Genomic DNA, 19,769 nt, shown 5'->3' on the forward strand with positions numbered 1-19,769 from the left:
TCTGCTCCAGCCTGACATGGCAGTAGCTGGCCCTGGACTTTGCTGGGTCCACTTCTTGCTTGCTGCCTTTCCCCAAACCTCTTCCCAGGAAACCCACCTTACTTTGTATGAAGCCAGCTGATAATGTGCTTTTGAGAGATATTTGGTGAATATTGATGAAAAGGGGATGCTGGATGCACAGGTAATGGTTTTGTAAGATCAACAGATTGTTTTCAATGCAGTCATTGTCCTTCATTTTTCTTTTCGTTTCTAGCAAGGAACCAGGTAACTGGAGATTTAAGGGAGCCTCTGATCTTAGAAAAACTGCTTTTTCTTTGTTTTCTTATGCACAAAATGGATTAATAAGGAATTACCCTGGTTTGTAGCAATGCTCCTTATAAAAAGCAAATACTTTAGAAGTGTTTGTTTATCTGCTTGTTCAAAAGATGAGACACTTCTCTTTTTCCTCAGTCCCAGCACAAGCTTCCTGGAACCCATGACCCATGAAGTCTTGTCAACACTCACACCGTCTGATGGCAGCAGCAACGAAATAGAAGAAACAGGTGAGGTTTCCTGCCCACAGTCTAGCACAGGCATCCTCAAACTACGGCCCGCGGGCCACATGTGGCCCGCTGAGGACATTTATCCGGCCCGCCGGGTGCCGCTGCCTGTCCTGCTTAGCAGCCGACTCGTCCCGGGCCTGCAGTGCACATAGGAATTTGTTCATAGTTTTTTTTTTTTTAAACTATAGTCCGGCCCTCCAACGGTCTGAGGGACAGTGAACTGTCCCCCTGTTTAAAAAGTTTGAGGACCCCTGGCTAGCATCTCTGGCCTGTGGGGTGTGTCTCACGTTTTGGGTTGCCACTTGAAGATGGAGTGTCTCTTCCCATTTGGTATTGGAAGGGTCCAACTGAAGTGGAACTGGACTAGACAGTTGGTTCTAGTGTGACTCATACATTTTAGTCAGAGCCTGTGGTGACCTCTCTCCCCCGGGCTGGCCACATGAAGCCCCCTTTCCCTGAGACAAACTGCTGGACATGCTGCATGCAAACCATTTACTATGGGATTTGGCGTCTGAGACTGCTGTGGAAAAGTCCTGCTTAGGTTTGGGCGAGGAAAGCCCTGTGTTTATGTCTCTGTCAGCGGTATTACAGCGAATGCCTTGTGATCCGATGTCCCGGGCAGTGTTTATCTCACAAAACCCAGAGGGATTCTGTGTCATTCCATCTTCTGAAATAAAGTTAGGAAATAATTTCCCTTTTCCTAATGGTGAATTTGGCCTTATCTTCAAAGAAGGCCTTTGATGTTCAGGACAGGATTCTTGGGCAGTAAGAGGAAATCATAGGAGAAAGATCAGAGCCAATAATACACAGTCAACTTAACTCGGTTGCCAGAGAAAATGTTGAGGAAAGTCTCAACTGGTCCTCCTGGTTAGTAGCAGGAAAACACACAATATGGCCAGGGTAAGTAGGATTGAATTAAAAAAGAACGCAGAAAGAGCTGAGCAGCAGAAAGTATGGCAAAGGAATGTTTATTCTCCTCGGAAATGAGTTTGGACAGCCTTGGACAAGATGAGGAGGATGACGTGTGCAGACTGGAGCCTTCATCCTCTCCACAAGCTTTGATTGAGTACTTGCTGTGAACCTGAGCCCACGCCGTTCAGATCCCATTACTGAAGGGAAGGGAAATGCAGAGCAATGCAACCCCAGCTCCAGTGTCCCAGCACGTGGACTGGCCAGTGAGAGAGGCCGCCAGCCCCTCTGGCCAAGTCTCACAGGCACAGAGCAACAGGCAGTGCCGCTGTGCCTTCACCTCTGCTCATCCTGTTGTTCATTACTTTTTCCCTGAAAAGTTACCTTTCCTTAGCAGACTATGGGCTAAAGTATTCTTGACACAGGAGATTTTAAGTTCAGAGTAGTTTTTTGTTGTGTGTTTTGTTTTGTTTTTAATTTTAGGAAAGTTCAAAACTAGAATTTCTGCATTGATATAGAATCTCAGACATGCGAGTACTAGACACGTTTCTAAAACCAGTTACTGAATACCTTTCAGGGCGAAAAGGAGAAATGTGCCTTTTTTTTTCCCCCCTTGTCCATGTCAGATTTTAGCTGAGAATTCTAGAAACACAGGCCTGAATTCAGCTTTTTGCCTTTCAGTTCCATTGCCCTTGGCTCTGCTGTCCAGGGTAGGTTTGCTTGGCTCTGAAATCACTCCCCGAGCAGCAAGTGAGGGGACATTAATTTTAGGGACAAATAAAAGCCACTGGGCCCTGCAGTTGCCCAGGAGCCTCCTTGGCTGCTGAGAGGTAACGTGCGCACTCGATGGGAGTTACAGGTAAGAGGAGGAGTGTCTGTGGGACCGGCGGCCTTGGACGCCCCCAGGCTGGGCTGGAATTGGACGCTTGAGGAGAGCCCTCCCCCACCTTCCCTGGCTCTGCCAATATTTTTCCAGATTAGTCCCAGTCAAGTGCCTTTACTAGGCTGAACTTACCTAACATTACAATTCCAGCAGGTTTATTAGGTATGGGTCACACTTAATTGGAGAGGAAAATTGGGGGGTTCTGGCTTTATGACTTTTCTGTGAAAGCAGAGGCTGCTCCTAATTATTTCACAAGTCCTCTCCCCCACATGACTCCCTTTCTGCTTTCTGTGGAAAGGCGATCCTCCCACAGTGGTGTTACTGTGGCCCTTCCTTTTTACCTGTGCCCACGTGGAGGGGGTTTCATAACGCCGTCAGTCAGCACAGCGAGCCCTCATGAGGTGATGGAAACTCACAGCTGTTTACCTCTGTCATTATGAATGGGTGTTTTGTAGCGAACGAGTTACATAAAAATCTGCGGTGTTACAGCCACGTGTTAGATTCGAATGGCTCTTGCAACGCGCAGGCCCTGGAAGCAGTCACCTGCAGCCCTCCCTCGACGCCCTTGGTGGTCCGCCATCGGGAGGGCTGTGTCAGCTCCAGGTGAAAGCCCCTCAGTCAGGTGCTCTGGGCTCTGTAGCTTTCTGTTGCAGGGATGGAGGCTGCGTGGTTAGGCCTCGCTTTCGCCTGTCTGGACGCTGGCAGCTTGCCAGCAAGGTCCACTGGGTGGTCTTTGACAAAGGGAGAGAGGGGAGGGAGCTTGGCTCTCCTGCCCAAAGGGAACAGCAAGGCTGGCAGACAATCCCTGTCACCGAAACACCACAAAGGTCTTGAGTTTCGGTGAAAAGAACCGAACAGGTGGCTGAGGGCAGGATGGGGATGGAGGTTCCTCTGAATTTACAAATTTTTGTTCCTCTGAATTTACAAATGAAGCCTGGCGTATATGTGGCAAACTCTCCCCCAAGAGGTGAGCACTCACGAGCAGCAGGTACCCTTCATCCTGGGAGGGACGAATTACCACCCTGTCACTCAGGGAGCCATCTGTGGGCCTGGAGGGCAGGCTGAGATCAGGAATCTCAGGGCCAGAGAGGCAGCACCGCCTGCCTCTGCCCTCCTTCCGGTGATGTGGAGAATGACAGCTGCCATTTAGTGAGCACCCACTGTATGCCCAGCCCAGTCCCCAGCAGGCCCAGGAAGATGGGCATAGTGGTCCTATTCTGCAGGTAAGAAAGCTGAGGCTTAAATGATTGTAATGACTTGTTCTGGTCACACAATATTTCATTGCAGGGCTGCTGACTCCAAAACTCAGGCTAGAAAGGAAAAATAACTGCCCAGACAATCTCTCCCCCAAAGTAGAGTTCTCTTAGTTTAAGGAGAACTGTTCCTTTTACAACAAAATCTAAGGGGCGCGTGGGGCCCTTTACCGACTTCCCAGGACGATAGCTGGAAGGTTTTGACTGCTCTGGGGAAGCAGCACGAGGAAGCCAGGCTGTGTGGCCTCTCTAGTGTCAGACTTTGCAAGCACTAAAAGCCGCCTCCATCTTGGGTCTCATCTCAGAACATGTCTCCTGACTTTTTCTTCTTTTGCCCCTGGGACATCATCTGGATTGGCTGTCCGGAGCTCTGCTTCACCACAGATGCCAGCTGAATCCATTGCTCCTCGGGTCTGCGAGTCTGATCAGGCAGGTGCTCTGTGCCCTGGGTGGGGTGAGGGTGGGAAGGCATTTGGCCGAGCAGAAACCTCCTGGTCAGGAGAAGTGGCAGCTTGTGCAGAAAAAATACCCCGAGGAAGGACGTAGCAGCTTTGACAGACAGGTAACTGACAGGAGATGGGACCTTCCAGGCAAATACCCACAGGGCCCAGCAGAAAGAATTGCACAGGCAGTTAGTTACCTGCAGAAGAGCAAACAGACCTGCCCTCTGTCTGGGCCCAGGGGAGTGGTGGAGGTGTGGCTGCGAAGACACGGAGTTCTCGCAGCTCCTTGGTTTCCTTTCACAAACGTGGAAAGCCTGGAGCCAGGATGTTCTGGGCTAAGGTAGGAACACAGGACACCAGAGTTTAAGACAATCATGTGACCTCTCAGTTGGGTGACTGAGGAAGTCATGGGAACTCTGCCTCTATTTCCCTGTCTGTACAAGTGACCTCCTCAGAGCACATAGGAGACAGCGAGATGGCGCAAGAGGGCACTTTGATTTGAAGTGTCCTTCCCCACCACCAAAGCCCCAGGCCTCTGGCATCTGTGCCCACCGAGGCTGAGTTAGGAGCTAGGACATTCCAGGGAACCATAGTCGGAGTCTGGGCACAAGGGTTGCATCCACCTCTGTTCTCTTTTTACAGGGGAGCCTGGGCAGAGGCAGGGCGGCCCTATCACAGAGCCCCTCCCAGGCCCCTGCAGCTGACTCGCCTTCCCCTCTCTGGCTGGAAGAGGCAGTGAAGGGTCTCAGGGTCCTGGGAGAGTGTGGAGAGGAAAAGACCCCACGGCAGGAGAATCCTGAGAGAGGAAGGAACAGTGGGGTTTGGGGCTGTCTGGGGGAGCCCACCTGAGAGCACTGAGGTCTGAAGGGAGCCTTATTAGGAAAAGGGTGGAGAGTGGAGAAAGATGGCAGGCCAGGAGGGAGCCACTTCCAGGCTGGAGATTGTGGGGCATCCTGGTTAAGGGGGGACTCCAGAGCCAGACAGGCGTGGGTTGGAACCCTGGCCTTGCCAATCACTAGGTGTACACTGAGTGGCCAGATTACTATGATCTCTGAACGCATAATAATCTGGCCACTCAGTGTATATCCTATATAATAAAAGGCTAATATGCAAATTGTCCCCTCGACCAGGAGTTCGACCAGCAGGTAGGCTGGCCAACCGCCCATGTCCCCGCCCCCTGGCCAGGCTGGCTGGACACCACCCATGCACAAATTCATGCTCTCTCTCTCTCTCTCTCTCTCTCTCTCTCTCTCTCTCACACACACACACACACACACACACATACACACACACATACTAGAGGCCCGGTGCACTCGTGCCCGGGGTTGTGTGTCTCTCAGCCCAGTCTGCACCCTCTCCAATCTGGGACCCCTCAAGGGATGTCCAACTGACCGGGATCGGGCCTAAATGGGCAGTTGGACATCCCTCTCACAATCCATGACTGTTGGCTCACAACTGCTTGCCTGCCTGCCTTCCTGATTGCCCCTAACCACTTCTGCCTGCCAGCCTGATCACCCCCTAACCACTCCCCTGCCAGCCTATTTGCCCCTAACTTCCCTCCCCTGCAGGCCTGGTCACCCCTAACTGCCCTCCCCTACAGGCCTGGTCACCCCTAACTGCCCTCGCCTGCAGACCTAGTCCCCCCCAACTGCTCTCCCCTGCAGGCCTGAGTCCCTCCCAACTGCCTTTCCCTGCAGGCCCAGTCGCCCCCAACTTCCCTCCTCTGCCGGCCTGGTCACCCCTAACTGCCCTCCCTTGCAGGCTTGATCACCCCCAACTGCCCTCCCTTGCAGGCCTGGTCCCTCCCAACTGCCCTCCCCTACTGGCCATCTTGTGGCAGCCATCTTGTGTCCACATGGTGGCAATCATCTTTGACCACATGGGGACAGCCATCTGTGTGTTGGAGTGATGGTCAATCTGCATATTATCCTTTTATTAGGTAGGATTAGATAGGATAGAGGCCTGGTGCACGGGTGAGGGCTGGCTGGTTTGCCCTGAAGGGTGTCCCAGATCAGGGTGGGGGTTCCCTTGGGGTGTGGGGTGGCCTGGGCGAGGGGCCTATGGTGGTTTGCAGGCTGGCCATGCCCCCCACTGACCCAAGTGGAGGTCCTGGTATCTGGGATTTATTTATCTTCTATAATTGAAACTTTGTAGCCTTGAGCGAAGGCCTGGGCCTGCCAGGGCAGGCGGAAAGCTTGGCTTCCTCCATTGCCAGGGGCAACTCAAGCCTCCTGCTCTCTCCAGCTCCATGGCTGCCGCCATTTTTGTTGGGATTTATTTATCTTCTATAATTGAAACTTTGTAGCCTTAAGCGGAGGCCTGGGCCTGCCAGGGCAGGTGGAAAGCTTGGCTTCCTCCATTGCCGGGGGCAACCCAAGCCTCCTGCTCTCTCTGTGGCCGCAACCATCTTGGTTGGGTTAATTTGCATACTTGCTCCTGATTGGCAGGTGGGTGTGGCTTGTGGGTGTGGCAGAGATATGGTCAATTTGCATGTTACTCTTTTATTAGATAGGATACACACACACACACACACACACACACTGAGTGGCCAGATTATTATGCGTTCAGAGATCATAATAATCTGGCCACTCAGTGTATGTCCCTGGGCTAGTCACCTGAACTAAAATGAGACCCTGGTTTCTTAAGATTGTTGCAAAGAGGAAGCAAGCAACTGCATTTAAAGTGCATGAAATGCATGGTGAGCGTTCAGTAAAAGGTGGCTGTTATTAGCGAAGGAAAGAAAAGGGAAAAGGGACAGAATGAAAGGCAGGTTATTGATAGCTAGAGGGATGGGTAGGTGGAAGGCTGTGCTGATGGAACCCCCACTGGCTCAAGGTCTACAGAGATAAAGGGATGAGGCGATGGGGAGAGAGGAGCCACCATGGGGCAAGGCCAGCCCTGGGAGCACCGTTAGGCAGTCCTCAGACCTGGCCACTGGAAAAGACTTCCCACCCTTCTCCTCTGCTTCTGCCCGGTTCAGCATTGTCCGTGCTACCAGTTAGGCCACAAACCTGCGAGTCACCTTTGACTCTGTTCTTCCCTCATATTCCACTTTAAATTAGCAAATCGTATTGGCTTTACCTTGAAAATGTATCCAGAATCCTGCAACTTCTCAAGACCCAGTCTTCAATGACATTGCCTACCTGGACTATTGCAGGAGCTTCCCAAGTGTTCTCCGTGCTTCCAAGTCCCCAGACCTTTCTGGCCCATAGTCTGTTCATAGAGAAGTCAGGGTCAACCTCCAAAAGAGAAGCCAGAACTCTCCATGGTGCCCTGTTTCCTTCAGAGAAAACTCCAGACATCTCAATACTCTCTGCCCTCTCCTCCCTCTCTTTTCTCCCCTCCCTCTTCTCCCTCTTCTCCCTCTCCTCCCTCTCCTCCCTCTCCTCCCTGTCCTCCCCACCACCCTGCCCACTCCCAAGGCCACACTGGCCTCCTGGCTGCTCCTCTAACTAGCTGAGCAACCTCCCTTCTCAGGGGCTTTGCATTCGCTTTGCCCTCTGCAGGGAAGGCTCTTTCCCACTATCTGCGCAGTCCCTCCCACTTGATTCAGGTTCCTGACTACCCTTTATTAAATCGCACTCCCACCCTCATTCTCTCTCTCTTCAACCTAACTTATTTTCCTCAACGTTATCTTCCAACAGATATATCTCTTTTTGTTCATTTGCTTATTGCCTGCTTATCCTTTGGAATGAAAGACCCATGAGGTCAGGGACTTGGTTTTGTATCTCGCTCTCTCCCCAGTGCCTAGAATTGAATCTCATGTGTACTTGGTGCTTAATTAATTAATTAATTAATTTACTAATCTGCATGGCTCTCCTGAATCTCAAAAGAGGTATAATGAGTTTCAAACAAAATGAAATCATTACAGGCAGAATTATGTAAGAACACTGTATTCTGGGTATATGTATATGGGATATGTGGGAGAGAGAATCCTAGTAATGTTCTAGAAAAACCGGGAAGCAGTGTGCTGGGCCTCAGCAGACGCAGCCCAGTTCCACTCTCTCCTCAGGAGACTGACTTCAGCTGGCAGTTGTTCCTTTTGTAAGGGGAGTGTGAGAAGGGATGGCTCTCTGACCCTCCCGCATCACTCACTCAAGAAGAATTTGTTGAACCCCTACTTTATGCCCAGCACTGTGCTGGGCCTGGCTAGGAAATGCAGAGACACCCAGCCCATGCTCTCACTCCACCAGGAGTATAGAGCCTAGCTGCTCAGCTGGGGCGTCCTCAGTGTGCCTGGACCATCCGTGGTACAGCCCTTCCTGTTAGCACAGTACCTGGGTTGAATTGGCGCTCTGTTGAATCTGGTTTGGAACCACGAGCCAGGGACATGAGGAACATGAGATGAATTTAAGAATAGTCCAGTCCCCATACACGTGAGGACCCGGTGGGGTGAGGCCCATGCTGGGCTCGCCGGCCACACAGACGTCTGCTGCTGGGGAGCTGACAGGCGTGGAAGCACAAGGATTTGAGGAGCGGACAAGTGTGGAAGCACAAGGAGCAGCATGTTTGCATCTGCCTGAGGGCATATCTTACTTCAGATTGCATCTCAGCCATTTCTAACTTGGTTCTAGAGTTGGAAGCTGAGAAGGAATAAAAATTGGGATAAAGATCCCAAGAGGTTTTGTGCTGACACAAATGTGTTTGAGAAAGTACACTACCACGATCCTCAGAGCCAACATCTACAGCACCTCGGGGAGCTGGGGAATGGCCCAAGCCGCCTCCTCCAGGGTTTTCTTTTAACTTAAAAAATATAATAGCCTTTTTTTTAAAAAGCATTTTTAGATTTACAGGAAAAATTAAGTGAAAATTACAGAGTTGCTTCACACCCCTCACTCTGTACCAATTTCCCATATTACTAACATGTTGGTGTGGTAAATTTGTTACCACTGATGAGCCAATGTTGACACATTGTTATTAACTAAAGCCCATAGTTTACATTAAAACTCACTTTTTGCATTGTACATTCTGTGGGGTTTGACAAATGCATAATGACAGGCATGCACCATTACAGTATCTTACAGAATAATAGTTTTACTGCCTAAAATCCCCTGTGCTCCACTCTCCGCCCTTCCTTCCTTCTTTCCCTCTCTCAAATCCCACGGCTGTTTTCACTATCTTTGTAGTTTTGTCTTTTCTAGAATGTCATATAGTTTGAATTACGCAGTATGTAGTCTTTCCAGGCTAGCTTCTTTCACTTAGCCGTCTCCTCGAGTTTTAAACATGACCTTCTACCAACCCCCGTACACACACACACACACACACACACACACACACACACACACACTCACCTATCCATTCTGCTCTTGGAACAAGGGACCAGCAAAGGAGGAGCCCAGCGCCGTGTGCTGAGACCCACCTGAGCAGAGCCTGCAATGCCATTGCTTTTTCTTCGTCCACTGAACAGGCCCTGCCCCGGTGCTACTGGAGTTTAGCCCAGGCTGGTAAACTGTCAGGAGCTGCCTGTGTTTTGGTTCCACATCTGGAAGTGTCAGCTGTGCAGACCTTCCCATCCCGTTCCCGAGTAGACAGGAGGAGCACACGGGCTGTTTGCCTTCCTCCTCCGTGGTTTGTTTTACTTGCCGTGGAGCGGTGGACCAGCCGTGGGGCAGTGAGCCTCTGCGGGCAGCAGCCCTCCTCCCCACCACATCCTGTGCGGGCTACCTGTCCCCCAGCCTCTCGGGCGCTGCTCCCTGCCCAGCCCAGGTCCCAGCAGTGTCTGTGCTGAGCCCTGGGACTGGCTGAGCCCTGGGGGCTGTTTTGTGGTCACTGGGGGGAAAGACCCCCTCAGATGCAAAGAGATTGAGAACATTTCCCCTGCCCAGACATGCTGCTTTCTCCAGTCGGCCTCACAAACTAGGACTCCGTGGGAGCTCGGTGGCAGGAACCTCAGCGTGCTGTGCACTCAGCAGTTACTCTAGATGGTGAGGCTCTTTGGGGGATAGATAGGCGATAGTGATGGGTTTTCTAACCGAGGCAGGAGAAGCTCCTCCATCCCCACCCCGACGCTGGGCCCCGTTAGGAGAAAGGACGGTGCGCGTGAATGGGGGTCGGTGCACGTGAATGGGGGTCGTGTGGCTCCTCTGGTGGAGCTAGGCTGGAAATTCCCAGGGGCTGGGGAAAAGATGGACTAGGCCGAGGGTTCCAACCCTGGGGAGCAGGGCCTGAAGTTTAGACCCCGCTTCCATTGCTTCCTGTTTGGAATAAACACAGAGCGGAGGCCAGCTGGTACCTCCTCACGCTGACGGACACCAGCCAGGTGTGTCAGAGTTCAGCACGAGGAGGAGGAAGACTCATCGGCCCCTCGGGAAGTGGACATTCCATGCCGATGACCCAGATCCACACCTCCTCCTCCTCTGCTTTGCTGTCTTCCCCCGGCCTGTGGCCTGACCACGGCTCACAGAGCTCTGGGCTGCCCCTCGGTGGCCCGACCTAGCTGTCCCCCTGTTAGCGGAGACTAGTAATACCTGTCCCAGGGTTGTCATGAGACGGCAAGCGCTAACGCAATGGGGAGTTGGAAGCTCTTTAAATTCTTCAGGGGAGACAATCTCTACAGGCCAGCAATCCTGGCTTTGGTTGTTAATGTTGGAATCTGGATAGGCTTCCTGCGTCTAACTCCAGAGTCCGGGAGGCATTGATTCCTGACCATCGGCACTTCCAGAAGCCTTGGCCCATGCCTCGGTTTGTCTGGGGAGGCAGAGGATAGAGAACAGCCGACACCTGTGAGTGTGAGCCCCGTGTTCCTTACAGATAAGTCCAGCCTTGACCCCTAAGTCACCTCCTCACAGCCTGTCCCCAGGAGGTACAGTGAGAGTCCTGAGAAAGAATCCCAGGCTGGCTTCGTAGGTACACTCCTGGCAGTGTGCGTCTAGGGGCGGGGCCCATATTTTCAGAACCAAAAGATAAATACATGATCAGACAAATGTCTTTTTTCTCTTGATTTGGGGCGGGAGGATGTCTCAGAAAGACTTTCATAAATAGCCTTTATATTTATAAAACATAAATATAAATGTGGTGCATTTAAAACATTGCCTTCAGCATAAAGGGTGGCATTGTGTACAGTGGGGCCATGCCAGACGTCAGCGGTGTGGCCGCTCGTTGGAGCGGATGCACTGGAGGCCTGCGTGGGCCTTGCTCCTTGGGGAGGATCAGCGAGCGCTGGAAGGAGCTGTGGTGCGCTGGGTCTTCTCTCCGTACAAACCAGGGTTGGGTTCTAGTGTCACCCACCGCCAAACCGCTCCCCTTTCTAGAGAAAGCAGGCCTCCATGGCAGTGGAGCAGGGCTCCTTAGTAACGAGGTTCTCTGTGCTCCCAGCGCCGGGGGTGAGGAGGAATGCATGCCCCGCTGAGGGAACCTCAGGCAGGCAGATCGAATCTTCCTCACACAAGGAAGTGCTGACGCCCGCCCGTGGTCTGGATGGGGGAAACGTGGTCTGGATGGGGGAAACGCAGTGAGACCTGCTTTCTTCCCAGCTAAGATGAGGTGCGTTACCCTCCCCGGGCTGCGGAGTTCCGGGCTGCCCGCCCCCCCCACCCCACCCCCCGACCCTGTGTGAAGAAGGGCTTCGCTGAAACTCTCGATCCCCTGCACCCTGCCTCTCTTTGGTCACCTGGGGGTTCACACTGAGCTGTTTCGGTCTCCTGCGGAGAGCAGCACTGCACTCGCCAGGCATTTTCCATACGGGCCCAAAGACATGTTGGTAACACTAAAGAGTCAGCAGATTCCTGAGCACTGTGCCGCCTGCCCTCAAGACACTCGGATCCAAGCAAGGGGTTCATTGCACATTGAATCGCGTGCCCTGCGTTCTCTCGTTAGAAGAGTAGGTGCTGGATGGTCACCTTTATTATTACCACGACGATTGTTACTTAGATAAGCTGCTGATGTATAGTTATTTCCCGAAAGCCCATGTTCTTGGAAGACTGGGCTACTGAGAGTTTGTCCATTATAGTATGTTTGAGAGTTTTACAGGTGGAGGCGTGGAGGCCCAGAGCAGAGGGCTGGTCTTTCACCTGGGCCTTGGCCCGTGCACGGGGCTGGTTCTGCCGCGGGGAAACGCCAGCCAGAGCTGGGGGCCTGCTGGTGAGATATGCTCAGGGCCCTGGGGAGGCCCATCCGGGACAGAGAAGCCCGTAAAGGAGGCAGCCCGCTGCTCCCGACGCTGAGACAGAGTCAGGGAGACAAGCCCCTCGGGATCTCTGGCTGCAGCCAACAGTCTCCTTTCAGGGGTGGGGTGGCCTCTTTGTCCCAACACTGGGGAGCATTTGAAGGTCAAAGAGGGGGTACACCTCCCTCCCCCACCAGAACTAGGGCGCCCACTGAAACCTGCCTGACAGTGCTATTTGGCTTAGCTAAGAAGACATTGGGGAAAAGGGGACATCTATAATACTTTCAACAATAAAGATACTAATTTTTAAAAAAGAAGACATTGGTTAAGTGGGTGATGGTGGTGGTGGGGGGTGGTTCTGGAAGTTGGTGTCAGATTAGGAAGGTTTGGAAGGATCTTGTTCTAGTTATCCTATTGGGGGAAAATTCATTATTATCTGTTATTTAAAAACTCAAACACACAAAAGCTGAAAGAAGAGTATCACAAATCCAATGTACCCATCACCCAGATTCAGCACTTCTCACGGCAAACAGCAGGGCCTTTAACATACTGCTTTGCTTTCATTGCTATGCTGTGTGTGCCAGGTGGGACGGGGACGGATGCTACCAGGCTGCCCTTTGCTAAGAAGTGTGTCCTCCAGTCTCCCCACCCCTCCTCCCAGTGGCCCGGAAAGGACAGAACCCCAGCCCAGGACACTCGGCTCGATTCGCGATGGTTCCACAGTGCACCCAGATGTGTCTGCTGCGCCCCACCGGGTGCTGAGCTGGTAGAGAACGCTTGAGCTTTATCTTTGGACTCCCAGAGCCTCGTCCGGGGTGGTGTTCAGTGAGTGCTTAGTGGCTGGTGAGCGAGTGGCTCCATGAGGGGTGGGTCCACCTGGGCAGTTTAAGGATGTGAGGACTTAGTTCACCATTTGGGGAGTAAATGGGGTAAATGGTGGGATTCAGAGCTGCGTAAGGGGCCATCGTCTGAACCCTGCAGGGTCCTGGCTGGGCGAGGCGTTGGGTGTGGTCATTCTGCAGGGCAGGGGCTCCCGGTTTCCCCAGGAGGGAAGCGGTCAGCAAGAACCGGAGAGCCGGGTCAGAGCTGCTGTCTCAGGCCTCTGCCTGCCCTGGGTGTGGTGGGACAGGACTCTGAGGACGGGGCCCCAGCTCCAGACCCGTTTTTCTGGGTGGCCACAAGCAGCCTGTGAGCCACCTGCTGTGCCAGGGCCCGCGTGCCACCCCACTTGCTGTTTTATTCATTTGGGGTTGGCAAGGAGTAGGCCCTCCGGGGTCGGGAATGGAGTCCGCTTCCGGCCTTTGCAGCGCTGGCAGCTCAGGCTGCTCTGTGTGCCTCTGGGCAGAGGTGAGGGTGCAAGGAGGTGCCAGAGGAACATGAGGGGAGGTGCTGCCAACACTTCCCCTTAGATCTGACCTTGTGTGTAGCCAGCAGGGGCCTCAGGCAGGACATGGCAGACCTCGGGGGCCCTCCCACTCCCTGCCTGGTCTTTTTCAGTTAAAACTTCCAGCCCTGTCCTCCCCTCCCATACTCACACAATGTGTGTGTGAGTGTTTTAATTTTTATTCTTGGCAGAAGTTAAGACACAAAATGGATTTGGAAGGAGATGAAACCAGTCTGGGTATATGTTGGGCAGCGGCAGCTTCATTCCTGGAGTGGGAGGGCCACAGAGTGGGGAGGGGCTGGGTGGGACCCAAGTCTCTAGGTGGGGGTGGGGAGCTGTCTCCTCCGCAGGAGGGACCCAACTGAAAATGGACTCCTTAGGGGAGGCCGGAAGCTAGAGGCTGAGCTGTTAACCCTTTGGGATGTCAAAAAGCCATCAAGTGATGGCAAAGCTCCCTGGTGTGAGGTGGTGTTAAGCGGACCTGGGACCCCTGGATGGCCGATGGCCCACACCTGCTTCACTTCCCGGTGGTCCCTGAGTCCCTGCAGACTGCCTGGCTTTGTTAAGGAAATCGCTGATGGCATTTCAGGTTTTGATGTGCAAGCCTTAAATGTGCATATGCTTGGAAAACCTCTAGGCCAGTGGTCAGCAAACTCATTAGTCAACAGAGCCAAATATCAACAGTACAACGATTGAAATTTCTTTTGAGAGCCAAATTTTTTAACCTTAAACTTCTTCTAACGCCACTTCTTCAAAATAGACTCACCCAGGCCGTGGTGTTTCGTGGAAGAGCCACACTCAAGGGGCCAAAGAGCCGCATGTGGCTCGCGAGCCGCAGTTTGCCGACCATGGCTCTAGGCTCCTGCTAACCTCCCAGAAGTTGGTGGCCCCAGTCAGCAGGGGTGATGGGTCCAGGGACCTGTTTGTGTTTCCTTTGCTGCTGTTGGGCCTGTTGGGCCTGTGGTGGCTTCTGCTCGGGTTTTGGTTTTTATTTTCATGTGAAGAGGAGAAAACAAGGAATTTTAAAAGTCCAGAAAATATCTGGGGAAATCTGAGAGAAGCTTTGAGAAAATGTTTTATTCCTTAAAATAAATGTGTGAAACTAAAAAAAAAAAAAAAAAATAGCTTTAAGAATGACAAGAATTTCTTCAAAATAATGTAGTCGGCACCATTTTTATGAAAAACTCTCCGTTCCAATCATGGTATCCAGTGCAATGGGGGCATTTCTGGCAGAGGTAGACATTCCTAATCAAAAGGACCCCAGATCCACGGCAGAGGCACCCCGTGCTGCTTCCCAACCCTGGCTGCACATCACGGTTTCCAGGAAAGAATTTTAAAAACACTGATGGCGCCTGGGCCCCGCCTCCAAAGGTTGTAACTTCATTTGCCTCGGGGGCTGCCCAAGCTCTGGTGTGCTTTTGTGTCCACAGATGATTCTTCTCTGCAGCCGGAGTTGAGAACCTACCTTCTAATCCTTGTGTAAGAACAGAAGGAAGATGAGAGAGGCCAGATTCAGAAATGGAAGAATTTTATTGTCTCTTATACATACTGGTGCATATAACTTGAATCCAGACTCAGAGTGCTGCTACCAACTTTTGGGTGGGATTTCAGAACTCGGACCTCAGGACTGACTCTGGGTGGGGCGGGGAACAGCACATCTTCAGGAGCTGGCGCACTGTGCATTGTGGGACTTGCCAACCCATTCCCTCCTGAAATATGGTAGCTAGAACATGACTCCAGTTCAGACTGGTTGTTTTCAGACTCAATTCCTTTGTTAGAAAACAGTTCATTGTGTATCTGCTTGGATCTACCAAGGACACTAAAGTCGGGGGAAGCAGGCAGCCCTGGTTTTGAATCCTTTGCTTGAACTGGATGCTTAATCTCTGTGAGCCTCAATTTCTGCATCTGTAAAATGGGGATGACAATGCTACCTACTTCATAGAGTTGTTTAGAGGTGAGACAAGAACAATGCATGAATTGTCTCATACATAGTAACTCAGCAGATGGTCAAATTCTTTGCTTTATGCTACAATCGATTATTTCTTCCAATTCTCAATATTTGCTTTAGTTCCACATTGTGACAAAACCTGGTATATTACATTCACTAAATCTCAATGGCTAACATTTACAAATCAGTTAAATTAGGAAGTTACAAATTTAGCAGGAAAAAATGGCAGTCTTTAAATGTTAATATGCCCAACATGATAATTTCAGCAAACTAAGTACTTGATGAATATTTTATACAACTTACTAAACAAAGTAATTTGATTTGTGGAGGTTATTGATGGAATATTAAATGAGTTTTCATTTTTTCTAAAACACTTGTTCATATTTTGTGGAAGCAACAAAATCCTGGAATTGGGGGAGGTGTTTGTCACAATCCAGAGCAGTTGAATGTAGAGAGACACAGGAAAATGTTCAGATGGGATAATGGGCAATGAGTGATGCTTTTTTGGCCCAGGGGATTGTTGGGAAATAAGGCCTTCATGCCTTTGGGAAGTTAAAATAGTGTGTGATGACATAATAATATTTGGGGATAGCTTTTTTTTGTTTTCTTTCAGACTTGCCTTTTTAATTACATAAGTGATAACATACCCACTTTGAATATTTCTGAAGTGTTTAATATAAAAAGTGCAAATCCCCTAATCTTCAGAAATAGCTGACATTAACATTTAAGTGTTTCTTGATATTTTCCTGTGACAATCCAAATATCTATATACCACATATTTATATGTAATTTTTTATTTACAAAAATGGGATCATGCTGTTTTACAAATTGCTTTTGGGATATTCTCCAGGAACCTCTTAGGCCACCATTTCCCAAAGTGTATTTGATGAAATCCCCCTCACTAATGGTACTCTGGGAAAAAAGAGTAGTGTGGTCAAATAAGTCCAGGCCTGTGGTCAAGTAGGTCCAGGCCTGTGGTTAAGTGAGTTCAGGCTTCAGTGCATAGGCTGTCCCCCTCTTGGTGATTCATGATGCAAAATCGCATTTAAAAAAAAAAATAAAAAAGGCTCTGAAAAGGCCTGCAGTGAAAAAAATCTAATTAGCTTTTCTTAGCATTGCATTTCCTGAAATTGTTTTTTTGTTAGCACATTTTAACATCCTGTAGGCTTTTAGAAATATTCCTTTTTAAAAACATGCTTTTATTGATTTTCTAGAGAGAGAGGAAGAGAGAGGGATAGAGAGATAGAAACCTCTATGAGAGAGAGAGACATTGGCCAGCTGCCTCCTGCACACCTCCCACTGGGGATTGAGCCTGCAACCCGGGCATGTGCCCTGACAGGGAATCGAACTGGGGACCTCTTGGTTCATAGGTCAATGCTCAACCACTGAGGCACACAGGCCAGGCTAGAACCACTGTTAGGCATTCCTCACTCACCTCCCTTCCACCTCCTCCCGCTCCTCCATCTTTAGCCTTGTGGGGTAGGCAGGGGGAATAAAAAGCTCATGCATTCATTTAATCAACAGATACTCACTACAGTCCTACTATGTGCCAAGCACTGTGATGTGAAAGATGCTGGGGCTACAATAATAAGCAAGATAGCAAGCTCTCTGCACTCAGAGACGCGCTTCCCTGCAGCACCATTCTGGCATTAGTCATAGGCAGGATGGGTTGCACCTGGGAAAGGCAGACCCTCAGCAGGGGACCCTCTGCAGCTGGTGGAGCCCGGAGCAGCGGGTAGAATTATCCCGCCCCTCTGCTCCTGACCCTCCCTCCTCAGCCTGTCCCGTTCCCCACACTTTGCTCCTGCTATAAATAGAGGTGCTGGCAAGCATCCACGTGTTTGTTTTCTCTGCGTGTGCCCCCCGTGCATCCAGGCCACTGCGCTTCACAAGTCGGGGAAAGCTAACAGGAGTTGGGGGCTTCCAGCAGAAGGCAGAGGCTGACAGACGGACTGGAGCATGCTTCAGGCTTCCAAATTGGTATTTATTTTAAGTTTTAGTTGGTTTAAAAGAGCTTTGTAATTGAGAAAGATTGGGGGTGGGTGGGGGCGGAATGTGTATATTTAGGGGTCAGGGAGGTGGGGAAGAAAGTGTGTTTGTATGAGGTCAGATGGGAAAGAAAGTAAACTGTCATGATTCTAGAGCACACTTACCAGCTGGAGCTGGAGCGGATTGCCGTGAGCACACGTAGGCCTGCACGTGTGCGTGTCTGTGTCCTAGAGACAGTGAGGCCCAGAGCAGGAAGCCTGGAAGGCCCAGGTGGGGCGTCTGGCCCCGGAGGTATCACCTCTTCTCTAACCTCTTTTGTTGAAATACCAGGAATAAATCTGCAATAAGGATCAGACTAATGAAAATACAGGGTGCTCCTAAAACTCTGAAGGGGGCTATTCAAATGAGATGCACAGCTGTCCTTCACTGAACAGCTGCTTTGTGCCCGTCATCACTCTGGACGTTGACTAATGTAATCTGTTTTCCTTCGACATCCCTGTGAGGTAGGTTGTGTTGTCCTATGTCAGTGGGGTAGCTCCTGAAGTCCCGAGGGAGGTTTCTTGCTTGCAGGAAAGTCTAGGAGAGGTGTGCTCCCTTCAGCACAGTCATGCTACCAGCTCCTGGGCTGCCTTCTTCAGCAATTCAGTCATGTTACCCCAAGGCTTAGCTTTTCACTTGAATGCTTCAGATTTCCTGCCCGCATGCATGAGCCTGTTAGGTGCTGTTGTGCTGTCGTGCTGGCATGCTGGGGTTAGAGGCAGTTTTGCCCAACATTTGAATCAGCCCCAGAACCAGACAGGCAAGAAGCAGCAGCCTGATCTCCATCCATTCTGGGTCCCCGCACCTGAGATTGGTTTTGAGTCCTGTGGAGGGTGAGGGTGTGGGCCTGGTGCCATTGGCAGCTTAATCATCATGAGGAAGGGGCATAGAAAATGACCACAGGTGACAGCTTAATTGGGATTGGTGGTCATTATGTGACCTAGCAGAGGACGTCCAAGTAAGTCTTTTAACCCTCAAAGCATCCTAAATGCCCAACTTGGACTAAGAAAATCTCCCTTTTTTACTTTATGACTTCAGCTCCCCCTTGGCTCGTCTCTGCCATGACCTTTCACCTTTGTGTCTCAGGAACTTATTTGTTCACTCAACAGGAATTTGCCGAGAACTGTGTTAGGGCTAACGATGCCCTTGTGAATAGGATCATTGCCGTTCCCAATCCCTGCAGCCCTTGGCCTACCAGTTCGGCCAACTGTGAATAATTCCTGTGATGGTGTGTCCCTGGGGGACGGGCAGGACTCCGGGGGGACAGAGCTGGGCCCTAACCACTGCCTCGCAGGGAGCAGGTGCTGGGACTGCCTGCGGAGCAGAGCAAGTTTGCTCAGAGCCCACCTCTCCACATTCCTTTCCCGCCACCCCTGCTTGGAGGCTCCAGCAGGGGAGAGCTGTGTCCTCCTGCCCCCTCCCCTGAGGGAGAACCCAGGCCTGGTCCCGGAGGGAGACAGGAAGGAGCGGGCAGACACATCCCCTTCTGCTCACGTTCTGCTTTGCCGTGGGAGCCACCCAGACTTCCAGGACCAGATAGGGTTCGGCGGGGAAATGATTTTGGAGGTAGGTCTTCACAGCTTAGCAAACATTCATTGAGCATCTACTCTGTGTCCAGGAGAGAGACTTGTTAACAAATAAGTTAGTATATAATGAGAAATGACAGTGACAGAGCTGAGGCCGAGGAGGTCCTCAGAGGCTCCTGTTCACTGCTGCCTTTTTCCTGCCTTCCCTGATGTTCTTTGATGAGTCTTCCAGGACTTTGCTAGGGAGGAACCCGGGTGATAGGATACTTTTAGGACTTGTGAAAGGGCTACGTTGGAGGATTGGCCTGTGCCGAGCGGTGTGTGCCCCTGTGAGTGTGCCCCGGCATGTGACACGTTTATTTTGTCATTCCTCTGATGCCTTCGCTAGTGCTCTGGTTCCTTGCCTGTACTTGGTAAAACCTGCAGTTTATCTTTGACTTTGGTCTTTTCTCGAGGCCGTGCCGCATTTTAATTTCGGTGTAATAGAAAGGTGTGTCAGAGCTGCACGTTGACTAGGTTCCAAGTTCCTCAAGGATGGGAAACTGTGCCTAGACTTCCACTACATCCCCGCCACCCTCTGTACCGAGCATGGATGATCTGGGGGAAACGCCTCCCCTTTGGTTGTGTGTATGTTACATACCCAGATCCTTGCTACCTGGGATAATACACCTGCTTCTTCCCTTTGCTTTCAGTGGGCTCTGGCAGGTGGTCTGTGTCCAGACTTCCTCTCCCTGAGCCTGCGTAGGATG

At 51.1% G+C, this 19,769-nt stretch overlaps 1 protein-coding gene across 2 annotated transcripts in view; it reads left to right on the forward strand.

Moving 5' to 3' along the window:
* Positions 1–462: 462 nt before the first annotated feature.
* BOC (BOC cell adhesion associated, oncogene regulated) overlaps positions 463–19,769 on the forward strand; it is a 68,098-nt gene continuing 48,791 nt past the window's right edge. For both annotated transcript variants that reach the window (XM_080654345.1, XM_080654346.1), the window contains exon 1: positions 463–542. The gene's annotated coding sequence lies outside the window, so the exon portion shown is untranslated. The remainder of the gene's footprint in view (positions 543–19,769) is intronic.

The sequence above is a fragment of the Plecotus auritus genome, assembly GCF_963455305.1.
Source record: "Plecotus auritus genome assembly, chromosome: 2".
NCBI classification, from domain to species: Eukaryota; Metazoa; Chordata; class Mammalia; order Chiroptera; family Vespertilionidae; genus Plecotus; species Plecotus auritus.